Genomic DNA, 14,680 nt, shown 5'->3' with positions numbered 1-14,680 from the left:
GATAAATGCTGTAAATGAGAAGAACAAATTTTCACCATTTAGCTTTTTCCTCCTCCTAAGGCCTCTCAATTTCACTCACATAATAATAAGAATAATACATAATACATAAGAATAAACATCCTCTCTTATGCCATAATTGCTACATGCAATATTAATGTCTGGACAAAGACTAGAGAGCTACAAACGCTCCACTGTTGTGAGACCTAATACAACAATTGTGCTATTGTTATGCTAATAAGATAAATCCAAAGGGAAGTAAGTACTACTCCATGTTTGGCCTCCAGAGGGGACATGCAAGGACATGGCCAGTGAGTTAACGGGCTCGCCTGCCCTCAGGTAGCGCGGGGGGGAGTGGCTTGAGTGACCCACCCAATTCACACACCAGGACTAAGCACCCCCTGATCACTGGCCTTTAAATCTCCGGTGAAACCCCCTAGTGGGTGTCCGAACTTCGCTGTGTTATGTCCTTCACCTAGGCTTATTCCCCACGGCATTATTACAATATACATTTCTGTCAAGCTTAAAAGTTTTTATTATGATAGAACAAGTAACACAAAGTACCTTTTATTTATCTGTTCAATGAAGTCAAATTAAATCATTACACTAAAATGCTACATTTAAAACCAAATGCTTTCAAACATCTACAGAGAAACACACCACACTTGTTTAAATGAAAAAAATGGAAAAATAGCAAATAACAATCAAATATATACATATATTTTTTGGTTAAATTAGAACATTTAAACTTTCTCAACCTCTTCTGAAGAAGCTTTTCTGACCATGTGAGAATTGTTGGGACACATATTCTTAGGTGATGTGTGTCTATATAGTCATGTATGAAGTGGGCTCATTATCCCTGCACCAAGTGATCCAGTTGGGCCGCGGTCGGCCTCCTGTAGGGCAGCCGTGTTTTGGTGGACAGCCACCGTATGCCCGATATTGTAATGGCGCATTACGCTGTCTGAGCTCCCCAGGCTACTGTGGTTTGGGGTCAGAGGCGGCAGCACTTAGAGCTCCTCTCCGAGGCGGTGAAAGCATTGATAATGTTTGGGTGTCCACGTCAGGCGGGGCGGGACGAGCGGCCTGAGAAAACAGCGCTCGGCCCTGATGAAAGAGCCCGGGGTCAGAAGCCCGCCGCCGCTTCGGCTTTGATAAGGCCGGGGGTGCTCACGGCGGCCCGCTTCCCCTCGCCGTCACGAGCCGAGACGTGATACGCCGGGTCTTTCGCTTGTTAGCGTCCGTCGGCGCGAGCAAGCTCGCCATTAGCCACCCCGCAGCCAGGACGACCTCCCAACCTCATTTACATTCGGCGCGTTGTGACATCTGCGCGGCGTTTTTTTTGGGGTTTTTTTTATTCATCTTCCTCCTCGCGCTTCATCTCGGGAGGCAGCCTATTAGGTTTTGGCAGAACAACACCTAATTAATCTGACGATGGTGCTTTGACATTCGTCTCGGCCTCCCCGTCGCCCTTAATGCATTGTTAAGCACCAGAACACGAACCCGCGTTCTGCACCACCGCCATTACGCTGTTGAAAGTCCGTGGGCATCATTTCCCATTTTTAATGCTGCTTTAAAGGAAATTGTTGACTTCGGACTTCTTTTTACCTTGTCTTTCGTTTCTTTAAAAAGCAATGACTTTAATAATTAGTGCACAAACCTCGGAGACTCGGGGAGGCGATGAGACAGATGGTCTAGGAGAGAGGGTGGAGAGAGGTAAAGAAGGAAGGAACAATCCCATCGCTCAGCAGCCGTGCATTCGTTTCGTCTTTTTTCTGGTTTTTTTTTACAGCTCGGTGTGTATTCTTTTCGGCAGTCGGCCAGGATAATTGATTTCCCAAGACCCCCGAGTTCCGCTGCCGCGGACGTAGTGCGGGACGGCGACAGAGAACACAGCCGTCTTACAGTGATGTGAGACAGTCTTACAGGCTGCGGCTAATAGAGGCACACCGACAGAAAAAAAGAAAGAAAAAGAGCTAACAACCCCGGCACTGGCGGCGCCATTGATCCAGCGGGCCCTTTGTTTATGTCACATCTGACCGAACCTGATCAATTTCGGCTACGGCAGGAATCTGATTGATTACCGTTAGGCGGTCGCCTTGATTGACAGAGACCCTGGATTTAGAAAAATGCTGCTGTCACCACGAACTGGGCGAAGGCGGCAGACTTTCCCTGAGCCCAGGTCCCTCGAATGTGTGTGTGCGTCCTTTTCACCTGTATCTGTGTGAGCATTTCACATGTGTGTGTGTGTGTGTGTGTCCTTTTTTCACCTGTATCTGTGTGAGTGATTCATGTGTGTGTTTGTGTGTGCGTCCTTTTCACCTGTATCTGTGTGAGCATTTCACATGTGTGTGTGTGTGTCCTTTTTTCACCTGTATCTGTGTGAGTGATTCATGTGTGTGTTTGTGTGTGCGTCCTTTTCACCTGTATCTGTGTGAGCGTTTCACATGTGTGTGTGTGTCCTTTTTTCACCTGTATCTGTGTGAGTGATTCATGTGTGTGTTTGTGTGTGTGTCCTTTTTTCACCTGTATCTGTGTGAGTGTTTCATATGTGTGTGTTTGTGTGTGTCCTTTTTTCACCTGTATCTGTGTGTGTTTCATGTGTGTGTTTGTGTATGTGTCCTTTTTTCACCTGTATCTGTGTGAGTGATTCATGTGTGTGTTTGTGTGTGTGTCCTTTTTTCACCTGTATCTGTGTGAGCATTTCATATGTGTGTGTCCTTTTTTCACCTGTATCTGTGTGAGCGTTTCACATGTGTGTGTGTGTGTCCTTTTTTCACCTGTATCTGTGTGAGTGATTCATGTGTGTGTTTGTGTGTGTGTCCTTTTTTCACCTGTATCTGTGTGAGTGTTTCATATGTGTGTGTTTGTGTGTGTCCTTTTTTCACCTGTATCTGTGTGTGTTTCATGTGTGTGTTTGTGTGTGTGTCCTTTTTTCACCTGTATCGGTGTGAGTGTTTCATATGTGTGTGTTTGTGTGTGTCCTTTTTTTACCTGTATCTGTGTGTGTTTCATGTGTGTGTTTGTGTATGTGTCCTTTTTTCACCTGTATCTGTGTGAGTGTTTCACATGTGTGTGTGTCCTTTTTTCACCTGTATCTGTGTGAGCGTTTCACATGTGTGTGTGTGTGTCCTTTTTTCACCTGTATCTGTGTGAGTGATTCATGTGTGTGTTTGTGTGTGTGTCCTTTTTTCACCTGTATCTGTGTGAGTGTTTCATATGTGTGTGTTTGTGTGTGTCCTTTTTTCACCTGTATCTGTGTGTGTTTCATGTGTGTGTTTGTGTGTGTGTCCTTTTTTCACCTGTATCGGTGTGAGTGTTTCATATGTGTGTGTTTGTGTGTGTCCTTTTTTCACCTGTATCTGTGTGTGTTTCATGTGTGTGTTTGTGTATGTGTCCTTTTTTCACCTGTATCTGTGTGAGCGTTTCACATGTGTGTGTGTGTCCTTTTTTCACCTGTATCTGTGTGAGCGTTTCACATGTGTGTGTTTGTGTGTGTCCTTTTTTCACCTGTATCTGTGTGTGTTTCATGTGTGTGTTTGTGTATGTGTCCTTTTTTCACCTGTATCTGTGTGAGTGTTTTATATATGTGTGTGTGTGTGTGTGTGTCCTTTTTTCCCCTATATCTGTGTGTTTCATATGTGTGTTTGTGTGTGTCCTTTTTTCACCTGTATCTGTGTGTTTCATATGTGTGTTTGTGTGTGTCCTTTTTTCCCCTGTATCTGTGTGAGCGTTTCATATGTGTGTGTGCGAGTTTTCAGTAGTATAAATGCATGCTTGTCAGTTTCATATGTGAATGTGTGTGTGTTTCACATGTGTTTGTGTAACATAAGTGTGAAATATGTCCTAAACGGCCCCTCATATGCTTTACACTCCATCCTCACACTTTACTTCACTTTCTAGATGGGGTTCTTCCCAGTTCCATGCGCTACATTCGCCAGTTCTCCCCTGCTTCCTCTCCCCTCCCTTTCCCCTCGCTAGACTGGTCCGAATCCATCCATCTCTGTCGCACTCCTCCCCTTCCGCCCCATTCGTCTCTGCACTTCCTTGCCAGAAGAACACTCCTTTCCTTTGTACTTTTTGTGTTACTTTTATTCCCCCGTCTTCTCTTTTTACTACATCTCCCACCATCTTCCGGACTTTTTTTATCATAACCCTGTCACCCTCTGGACACTCACTCCCCCACACGCCATCGCTGCGGTCTGCACCCCGTCTTCCTCGCCGTCTCGCCCCCCCCCCCCGTCCTCCGTCTCTCTGCCATGCGAGGCCAATTAAAGCCCATCTCAGTTTTCTCCTGAGCTCGGTTGCGGCCCTCTCAAGGGCTGCTAATTAAACACAACCTCTTTTTTCCCCTCTGTCTCTCTCTCTCTCTCTCTCTCTCTCCTTTTTACTCCTCGCCGTCTTTCTTCCTTTCTCTCCTTCTCCCTCTCAGCTGCTTTTTTTCTGCGAGCCGTGTCGAGACCTTTCTCTGTCCGTCTCCCTGTATCTATTCATCTTTCTCGCTTTCTGTCAGAGTTGCGATCTGCTGGGTTTGAGGGGAGTCTCCTGTTGGGCCAACGCGAAGGTAAGTCTTTGTTAGTCCGACACATGGCTGATGATTTCTCTGTGGGTCCCCACTCAGGACTGTTTTACACCGGAGTCAGGGACCGGAAAGAAAGAGAACAGGAATAGTGGCCACCTGGTTCACCTGAACTGGTTAAATCTGTTCGGAAGGTTTCTGGAGGACGCACGAGGAAACGCAGGCCTAAATCTTGTCCAGTGGTGGGTGTGTAATGCTGCATTTTACTACATATTATTAATATGATGTCCAGTACACAGCTACTGAGTGGATTTTTATTAACATTTCAACTGTCAACCAAGAACATGAAATGAAATAAAGTTCCTTCGGGACATTTACATTTACGGCATTTGGCAGACGCCCTTATCCAGAGCGACTTACAACGTGCTTAAGTTACCATCGATGAAGAGATCAATTCCGGTTCACTAGGACCCCAACTATGAATACATCTATTTTATTCACTCTGTTGTAGATTCTGTACACAAAGTTCGACAACAAGAAAATTACAATTTAATCTAAATATTCTTTAAAGAGGAAGGTCTTGAGCTGTCGTTTGAAGGTGCTCAGTGACTGAGCTGTTCTGACCTCGAGGGGAAGTTCATTCCACCACCGAGGGGCCAAGACGGAGAAGAGTCTAGATGAATGTTTTCCTTTTATCTTCAGAGATGGAGGGACCAGGCGAGCAGTACTGGAGGCTCGGAGTAAACGAGGTGCAGTGCGAGGTGTAATAAGGGCTGTGAGGTAGGATGGTGCTACTCCATGTTTGGCTTTGTAGGCCAGCATCAGTATTTTGAACCTGATGCAGGGGGGGCAGCTACTGGGAGCCAGTGGAGGGAACGGTGTGGGAGAATTTGGGAAGGTTGAAGATCAGTCGTGCTGCTGCATTCTGTATTAGTTGTAGAGGTCGGATGGTACATAGTGGTAGACCAGCTAGAAGGGAGTTGCAGTAGTCCAGTCGTGAGATTACTAAGGACTGAACCAGTAGTTGGGTGGCCTGTGTTGACAGATAAGGGCGGATTCGTCTGATATTGTAGAGAAGGAATCTACATGAGCGGGAAAGATTGCTGATGTGAGTTGAGAAGGAGAGTTGGTTGTCTATTGTTACGCCAAGGTTGCGGGCTGTTGCAGAAGGAGAGAGCTGCGAGTTGTCTAGGTAAATAGCAAGATCCTGATGTGGTGAAGAATCTGCTGGAATGAATATTAGTTCAGTTTTGGTGGGATTGAGTTGGAGGTGATGGGCTGCCATCCAAGACGAGATGTCGGTTAGACATGCAGAGATTTTGGAAGCAGCATGAAGATCAGAGGGAGGAAAGGAGAAGAGGAGTTGTGTGTCGTCAGCATAGGTGTAACAAAAAAAACAATACAATGTTACAATAATATTAAAACTATATAGCAACAGTGTTTTATTCAAGATTGGTCGGATGTTATCTTCTAGCTATATAAAGTTAAATGTCCAAAAAAAAATTAATTCATTAATAACAATAAATGGTAATAATGGAAAATTTGTCATTCAAAAATAACATACATTCCTATACAACAAAACAGCAGTGTAACAAGAATGTGATGGATTAAAATAATGATATTTAAAGAAAATCGTTTTATTAATAACAATAAGGTCATACAATTTGCAGAATATATAGTTTTTGTCATGCTTTGTGAAGTAATAGCGCACTTAGCTCTGATTTTAAAGAGAATGTGCTCATTTGCGCTCACATTGGCGCCATTTTATAATTTGCGTTAGAACGGTGAAAGTCTGTTTAGGGATAATGAAGAACAACACAAATTTGGCAGAACTGCTGACTTTTACAGAAGGGGACGCAGCAGACAGCTGTCTTTTCACCCACACGGATATGTCAAAAAAGTACGTCGATCGCGTACTTCTGTGATGAAGATCTAATCATAATGGAGAAGAAGAAATATCCTTACAGGGGATCAAATTTCAGTACAAAACCTCCACACAAGCCAGTAAAAAGTTTTTTTTTAAAAAAGCATTTGGAGTCCTTCATTAATTCATTTATTTTGTACATTTATTTCCGCTTCCCAGTTTACTTAAAATCATACTTTTGATCGGGAAAAAAAAGAAAAACGAATTTTGTGTTGTGCTCTGCTGTGAATCACAATAATAATCATTTTCACTTATTTGACAATACTGCAAAAGCTGCAGCCAATGACAATTGTGCTCCATGAAGGCCAGACCTTGGAGTTGAAGCATGCCCAGCATGTTCAAAGTATCTCATCTGAAAAGCGAAACCATTATACGTGATAAACAGCGCTGCCCCGGCCTCCACGACAACACACTTCTGAATAAACTGTGCAGTAATGCCTGGACGTCATATTGTGCACTGAAAACATACACTATGCTCCCTGGAATCAAACTTTTTAACCTTACTTTAGAGTTCCTTTCGTACGCTCGGCTAAAGTTTTCCATTCTTCTCACATTTCTTCTAATAAGTGCATCGTCTAAAATCTGGCCATAACACACCATGGCCATACAGAATGCAGCAGCACCTTCCCAAATTCTCCCACACCTCCCACTGCGACGTTCCCTCCACTGGCTCCCAGTAACCCTCCCATAAGATTCAAAATACTGATGCTGGCCTACAAAGCCAAACATGGAGTAGCACCATCCTACCTCACAGCCCTTATTACACCTCGCACTGCACCTCGTATACTCCGAGCCTCCAGTACTGCTCGCCTGGTCCCTCCATCTCTGAAGGTACGAGGAAGACGCTCATCTAGACTCTTCTCTGTCTTGACCCCTCGGTGGTGGAATGAACTTCAGAACAAGCGCAGTCGCTGAGTGTTTTGAAATGGCAGCTCAAGACTTTCCTCTTTAGAGAATACTTATTCTAACTTGTAACTTTTTTATACCCTGGCTTATGCAAGAAAAACTACTGCAGAGTGAAAAAAATGATTGTATTCATGGTTTGAAAGTGAAGTGAATGTCACACAGCAGCACAGCACACGGTGCACACAGTGAAATGTGTCCTCTGCATTTATCCCATCAGCCTTGGTGAGCAGTGGGCAGCCATGACAGGAGCCCGGGGAGCAGTGTGCGGGGACACCTCAGTGGCACCTTGGCGGATCGGGATTCGAACTGGCAACCTTCTGATTACGGGGCCGCTTCCTTAACCGCTCGGCCACCATTGGGGCAGTGGTGGCCTAGTGGTTAAGGAAGCGACCCCGTAATAGTGAACCAGAAGTGATTACTTAAATGGTAACATGAAGGCACGCTGTAAGTCGCTCTGGATAAGGGCTTCTGCCAAATGCCGTAAATGTAAATGTTTTTATCTCTCTTATGCTAAATGGGTCCAATTGATGACATAGATAGGTAGATCAGTGTCTACTGTTCCTTACAGTGACTATTTTTCACCAAGGTCTAAGCGCAGCACTATGCGCTAGGTATCGTCAGGATTTTCATGAAGTTTAAAATGGCAGGAGCCCAACAACTGACAGCTGTCATGCACTCTACTTCCTCATTCTGGATCATTTAAACCTGTGCTTTTCAATATTCCACATGCACAAACACAGCGCTGCCTACTCTCACACAATGAGCGTGAAACACACGCATCTGACTGTCTTCACACACTCTCACGCCATACCTCCGATTTCTCACGCTGAACATCTGTTTTTTCTACCTGATCTGGCTGCCCGAACATCACTTGCAATCAATCAATTATGCCCTACGCACGGGGTAAAAGGCAGAGGGGCCTTCCGTCCTGTACACACCCCTGAATAAATCCCCACGGTAGGGGGGGGTGCAGCTAATAACGCTGCAGCTCGTCGGCAGCTGAAGAAGCTGCGATTGGAAGCGGGATCAATCACCAATTTCGAAGAGGGGAAGTGAAAAGTGAAGTGAAACACTGCAGCACAGCACACGGTGACACAACGAAATGTGTCCTCTGCTTTTAACCATCACCCTTAGTGAGCAGTGGACAGCCATGAAAGGGCACCAGGAGAGCAGTGCTCAGTGGCACCTCAGGATTCGAACCGGCAACCTCCTGATTACGGGGCCGCTTCCTTAAACGCTAGGCCCCCACTGCCCCAAACAGTGTTCCAAACAGGTCTGTAAGTAGCAAAGGCACTATGTGGTAAAATAATGTTATCGAACTCAAAATAGAGCTTCTTAACCTAATGTGTTGTAAGAATATTTATAACGTCGTGTCTTCTGTCATTCAAGAAAACCTGTTCCATCTGAAATTTTATTAGCCTTTGAATTTCAAATCCTTTTTTTTGCATTAATTTTTCTACATTTAAAAAAAAAAAAATTCTGTAAATAATTCCAGGATATATTTTTCAATGCCATTAAATTCACAGTAAAATAGTCAAGGACCAAAATGTCAGATTATATTATTACCGCTCCCAACACCTGTATCTGTCCCAACACAACACTCACGCCCCAAAATCTCACTCCAAGCAGTTTGTAGCGGCTTGCAGCCCTGCAAACATAATTTTAAAAATGTTTTATCTATTTATTCACATAACTCTGGAGGTCATCTTACCTTTTACCGTACATAGCACGTAGCAATTGCTGCACAATTGATCCATGTTAATTGTGGTTGAGCCTGTTCATAAGTTAATGTTTCATTTCATTCAAAGCCTATATTTTTTACTAGTACCAAAATCTTTCAAGCTAGCACCAATTCATCCAGGTGTCAGCATCTAGAAATCTGCCATTTTTATTGCCATATTAAGCAACAACTCCTTTCTTTTGCGGGTCTGAAAAGGTCATGGATATTATTCATGAATATATGATGTGAACTTTCCAGTAATTCATCTCACCAGATATATATAAATATATATATATATATATATATTTTTTTTTTTTCTTTTACAATTTCCTTCACACCGTGAGGCTGTGGAGTTCCCCCGGGCTCCCGACCGGATCCTGATCCATAAACATAAGGTTTACACATCTGTTATTAATTGTTTTTGTATCCCAAGATGCTCTACTTCTTAATGCAGACGAGCGACTGATCCGCCCACAGCTTGATAGTAAGCTCTCCAGCTCTCCATTCATCCGGTCGGGGTCACGGTGGCAGCGGTGTTCAGCAGAAAGCAGTGATCACATTTCAAATGCACCGCCCACCCGCGCATCCACTTTGTGAAATGCAAAGTTTATTGTTTGTGCGGAGAGTGACAGTCGAGGTTGCTCTCGAAAAGCAATGAACTAGCAAACAATACAGCGGCTGGAGGACAAGTGATTGTCCTGTCCAGACACAATGGTTTTCCCCACTTCTCAGGGAAACGAACAGGCCAGTTGTTGTACCGATTTGGCTTTGGTGACTTGTTCGGCCTTGGTTGAATAAAGGTCAGTGAGCCTTCACAGAAAGCCCTGTTTCCCTTAATGCCATTATTTCTGAATAGTTTCATTTCCACTATTGTTGTCACAAACCATTAAATGTGGAGTGCTTTGAGTATCATTGTGGGGAAAAATATGATAATACAGTGTGTAATGTTGTGTAAAAAAATTTCTGTAATGAGTGTGCATAGGCCAGAAGAGTAAGTGTAAGTCGAAAATCCACTATGGGGGGGGTCTGTGTGAAACATTATTTCAATACACGGTATACTGTGTGTACTGTTGTACTGACAATAAACCAATCCTGAATCTTGTGGATCCTGAATCCAAGATCCACTGGTGGTGAGAACTTTTAAGAGCTGGGCGTCGGGGTCAGGATCATGGACATAAAACAAACACTTTAGCTGATAGGAAAGTATAGTTTGCTTGTGATTTTTTTTGCAAGGTAGTGCACATCTTCCCTCAGGTTTTTCTTTTTCGGCGCTGTTTCAGGTTCAGGTGCACCATTTTAAGGTCACCCGAAGCAGACGAACTGTTATGTGACTAATGGTGATTTACACCCGTAATTCCCATTAAGTTGTTCGGCTGAGAGTGCCTAACTCCTGACCCATGGAGCTGCACTCCTCCCAGGTTTGTCCTCTAACTGGAGGGAGAACAGTAACCACCAGGGACAGCCGTCTGAAAGATAAAGAGAGGATTATAAAAAACGAGTGTGATAAGGTAATTGCTCGGAAGCTCTTGGCAAAGAATAACAACTGATCGCTCATCTGTTCAAAAATGAACTTGAAACAAACAGCCCTTTACCATTATGTATCTGCAATTCTAAATATACCAATATGGCAAATTAGGACAAGACACAAATGAGGGCAAAAATGGCCTGACAAAGTAAACTCTGATTAGATAACTCAGATTTTTGTTTTGTGTAATCTACAAGAGGACACCTAGAAATATCTTTTTTCTTTCATGCATTCAACTGATGAATACATATAATAATAATTAACAATATTTTAACCGTATAAAGCACTAGGTGCCGTCATTCGATAAAAATAAATAATATCATCATACTACACATATTGTTATTGTTACTGTTATTATTATTATTTAAAGCAATATCTCACTGAACAATGATTATTTGGTTGTTGTTTTCTAATTTGTCCAATTCAAAGACACATTAAAACATTTGTCACTTTGTAGCACATTACCTTATCACCAAAACCCAAACCGCGCTCCTCCCCGCTCATCTGCTTATGCAACAGAATGTCATTTAATTTCTGAGGCTGAGGCATCAACGAGTTTAAGCATATGCCATAACTGGCACGCAGCCTGCAGCGGCTCCAAGCAGATCCCACGGAACATGCTGGGGTCAGTTATGCGCTCTGCTAAACGGTCGGCCCCACACGACTGCGTCTGACGAATTTATTGCCTTAATCACATGTTCTTTCCACGCAAACTTGTTGAAAATAAGTGTTAAAATATTTTCAAATTCCCCTGTTAACGTATGTTTCGCGTACACCGTACCCAGGCTGAGTGCCACTAATTACAGCGGTGGCATCTGTTTCACACCATTTTTGGCAGCCACCTTCTTGTCACATTTCATACTCTTACCATCTTGCATACATTATTCATACTCAATCATACTCTGTCTGCCCCTTCTCGTATACACAGAAATGCCACATGTGCTCTAGATTCTGCACGCATCATGAAGAATCGTAATAAGGCAGGTGCAGATCATTTCCGGCCCATACTGCCCAGCTCCATGCAATCAACATTTTCTTTCTTATACTATAAGAATGACCAAAGCTAGACCAATTACATTAGACATTATGTCAGTTTGTATTTAATTTTGTACAGTGTAGCAGGAGTCAGTTATAGATATTCAATGAATCAATTAAATCAGTAAATCAGTGGGTGTGGTCACTTTTATTGAAGCAAATGTAGTATTATTGCATTTAATATGCATTACCAATATAATTTCACATAATATACATTTACATATAATGTACTGTCATTTTTTTATCTAATCAAATCTGAACTATCTGAACTGCTATCTACCGCACTTCCAGCTGGGAAAAAAATGTTGAAAATCAATTGAAAACTATGCTTAAATTGAAAGGTATATCTTAAACCCCTTAATTATGCTGTATTTATGTTTCTTGAGGTCTTATTCATGGCCGGAATGTGCATATTTGCCATATTTTTTCAAATATTTGTTTAATGTGGCAGTGGGGAAATTGTACCAAACACTTGGCTATGGTGGCCAGATCCAAAATTCTGAGGATTTTTGCTAGGGGGGTGATTACTGAAACTGAAATTCTTTTGAATGATTAATGTTTTAGAGAGAGAGCTATGCTAAACAAATGATTTGCACTAATCACGGTATTTAAAGCAGGAAATATTCCCTCAGTGTGCCACAGTCAGTGGGACGTAACTGCGTTAAATACGGAGGGATATTAATAGCTAAGCAGCGATTAAAATTGACTCGGAATGAAAGACGTTGGGAGGAGACAGTCTCAGACGGACACTTTTTCGGGATTAGACACAGAGCTGGCCGTTATTGGATTTGCAGATTTACATACCAGTTTACACACGGTACAAAATACCGGCTGATCTCACACTCTTCACCCTTCCCTGCTCTTCAGGACGAAGGTGCGGTTCAGAGGTGAGCTTAGTGTGAAATTTAATTAGCTTGTCTCACCCTGGCAGATGCTAATAAATGGCCTGCTTTTCTCTAGCGAGGGTCATTGGCCATCGCTTATTTAAATAGAGGTCCCACGTCCGCTTCTCCACCCACACAGGCCACAAATTCCATCGTTCTCTCACCACCGTCAGGCAGCCCAGATCATGGAATCCGGGCCGGCCTCCATCTTCCAATCCCTTGTTCCTCAAGCAAGACTAATCCTGACTAAACTCGCAGGATTCCTCTCCCAGCCCCTCAGCCCCTTCCTCTAGAGCTATGTTGCTCTCAAGTGGCACTAATCTTCTCCTTTTCTCTGTTTCATCTCTCCTTTCCTCCCTCTTGTGTGAGTGTGTGCGCGTTTTTTTTTTTTTTTTTTTTTAATATAATCTGTCGTTACCAGAGCACAACTAATCCCCACCCCGATCCACTGCTGTCACTGGAACCCCCTTTACTTCCTTGCACTCCCACTGGCCTGCTTGTGTCTCCACCAAGTTCTAGCTCTCTTCGGTTCTCCGCTCCCTTTGTCTCTTATTCCCTTCTTGGCAGACCCAGTTTCCACCCACATGGTCTAGGCGGGTGAGACGGGATCCCACATGCAGATTCATTCGGACCAATCTGCTGCCCTCTTGACCGTTTGGCCCTTCGCTGGAGTCTGGAAGTGACAGGTTGAGATGTTTAGAATGACAAGATGATACTTAAGGCAGTGCCGACCGACGACACAAAGTGAGAAACAGCGTATTACTGTGGGTGACCTATGTTCGTATGAATGTTTGAGTTCCTTGGCCTTTGAGGTTCTAGGACAGTTATTTGGTAGCATATATAATTTTAACAATGACTTTAATACTGAGGAAATGTGTTGGCCAGTGTTTTTGTTGAAAAATACTTGCATTTTCCTTGAATTTGTAACGTCCTGGTTGTGTCGTCCCACAGCCACCAGGAGGCGCAACTAAAGTGGCACTGCACTGTAGATTTGCCATGTGTTTGCTGTTTTTAATGACCATAAGAGACTTCTTTATGAAAGTTCAATGGTTTACTCTTGAAACACATACTTTCATAGACATGTGAGACTGTCACTCATGCAACTAACAGCTTCTGCAGACTGGTGTAATCCAGATATTAATATCAAACCTTGAAATTAACATTTCTAAATATTACATTCCCTTCAAATTTTTTTATTAAAATGAATATATTACACATAATAAATTACTCTGTTATTTCTATAATGGCTCTAACAATATCTCTTGTTTCCTATTGTGCTCATCAGCTCGCCAACCCTCCCGGTACGTACCCCGCCCGGAACCCGCCCTGGGCCTGTACAACAACCAACAATAATTACAGCCATATGTCACACTCATTTTCATAGCCGGTTTTGGCACTCCAGCAAAGTGCAATGCCTGTTGGGCAATTTTGCTTATCAACACAGTGATGAACCATCGGTTCATGTATTCCCGGCACAGTTCACAGTTCCTGATGAACTTACGTGGTTTAGAACAGAAGGTAAAAATAAGATGGCTGAATTACACTACACAGTGTAATGGGAATGCCATTTAGTGTGTTTTCCACACTCCTATGAGCCTCATCGTGCTTGTGTAACTGTATTCCCGTTAAGTCTGTTGCAGCACGAAGGAATAACTGAAATCTCTTCATGTTATTTTTCAAGATTCAAGATTCTTCACTGCACAAATTCAATTTATTAAAAAAAAATTTCAGTTTCCATTCACTACAAGATCATTTTGTGCAGATTAGAGTGGTTACTCAGATTAGCTCAGCAATGTATGGACACCGTGTCTTTAATCCACACCTACCAGCCATTAAGGATAAAGTATGCATGCCGTCTTTGGAGATATTAATTACAGCCATAATTATGATGTAAAATAGGTATAAAATGTGGTGTGAATAGTCTGTGCGGATAGTCTCTGAACAGAGATCTGGTTGGAAAATAGGAATCTCATCCTCCTCCCCCGAGATCCATCATAATCTTCAGTCCATTTTCCATCATTTGCACATGTTTCTTTGTGATCTCAACTAATAGCCCGTCTATCTTTCCCTGCAGAATGTCCATGTGCCCTTTTGTGACTTCAGAGAATCTCCCAGACTCCCCCTGCACACATGTTCCTTTTGTGATGTCTGTTAATGGTCCGAGGCTGTT

The sequence above is a fragment of the Denticeps clupeoides genome, chromosome 20 (assembly GCF_900700375.1).
Source record: "Denticeps clupeoides chromosome 20, fDenClu1.1, whole genome shotgun sequence".
NCBI classification, from domain to species: domain Eukaryota; kingdom Metazoa; phylum Chordata; class Actinopteri; order Clupeiformes; family Denticipitidae; genus Denticeps; species Denticeps clupeoides.
The sequence above is the reverse complement of the archived record's forward strand: the minus strand, read 5'-3'. Positions refer to the sequence as shown.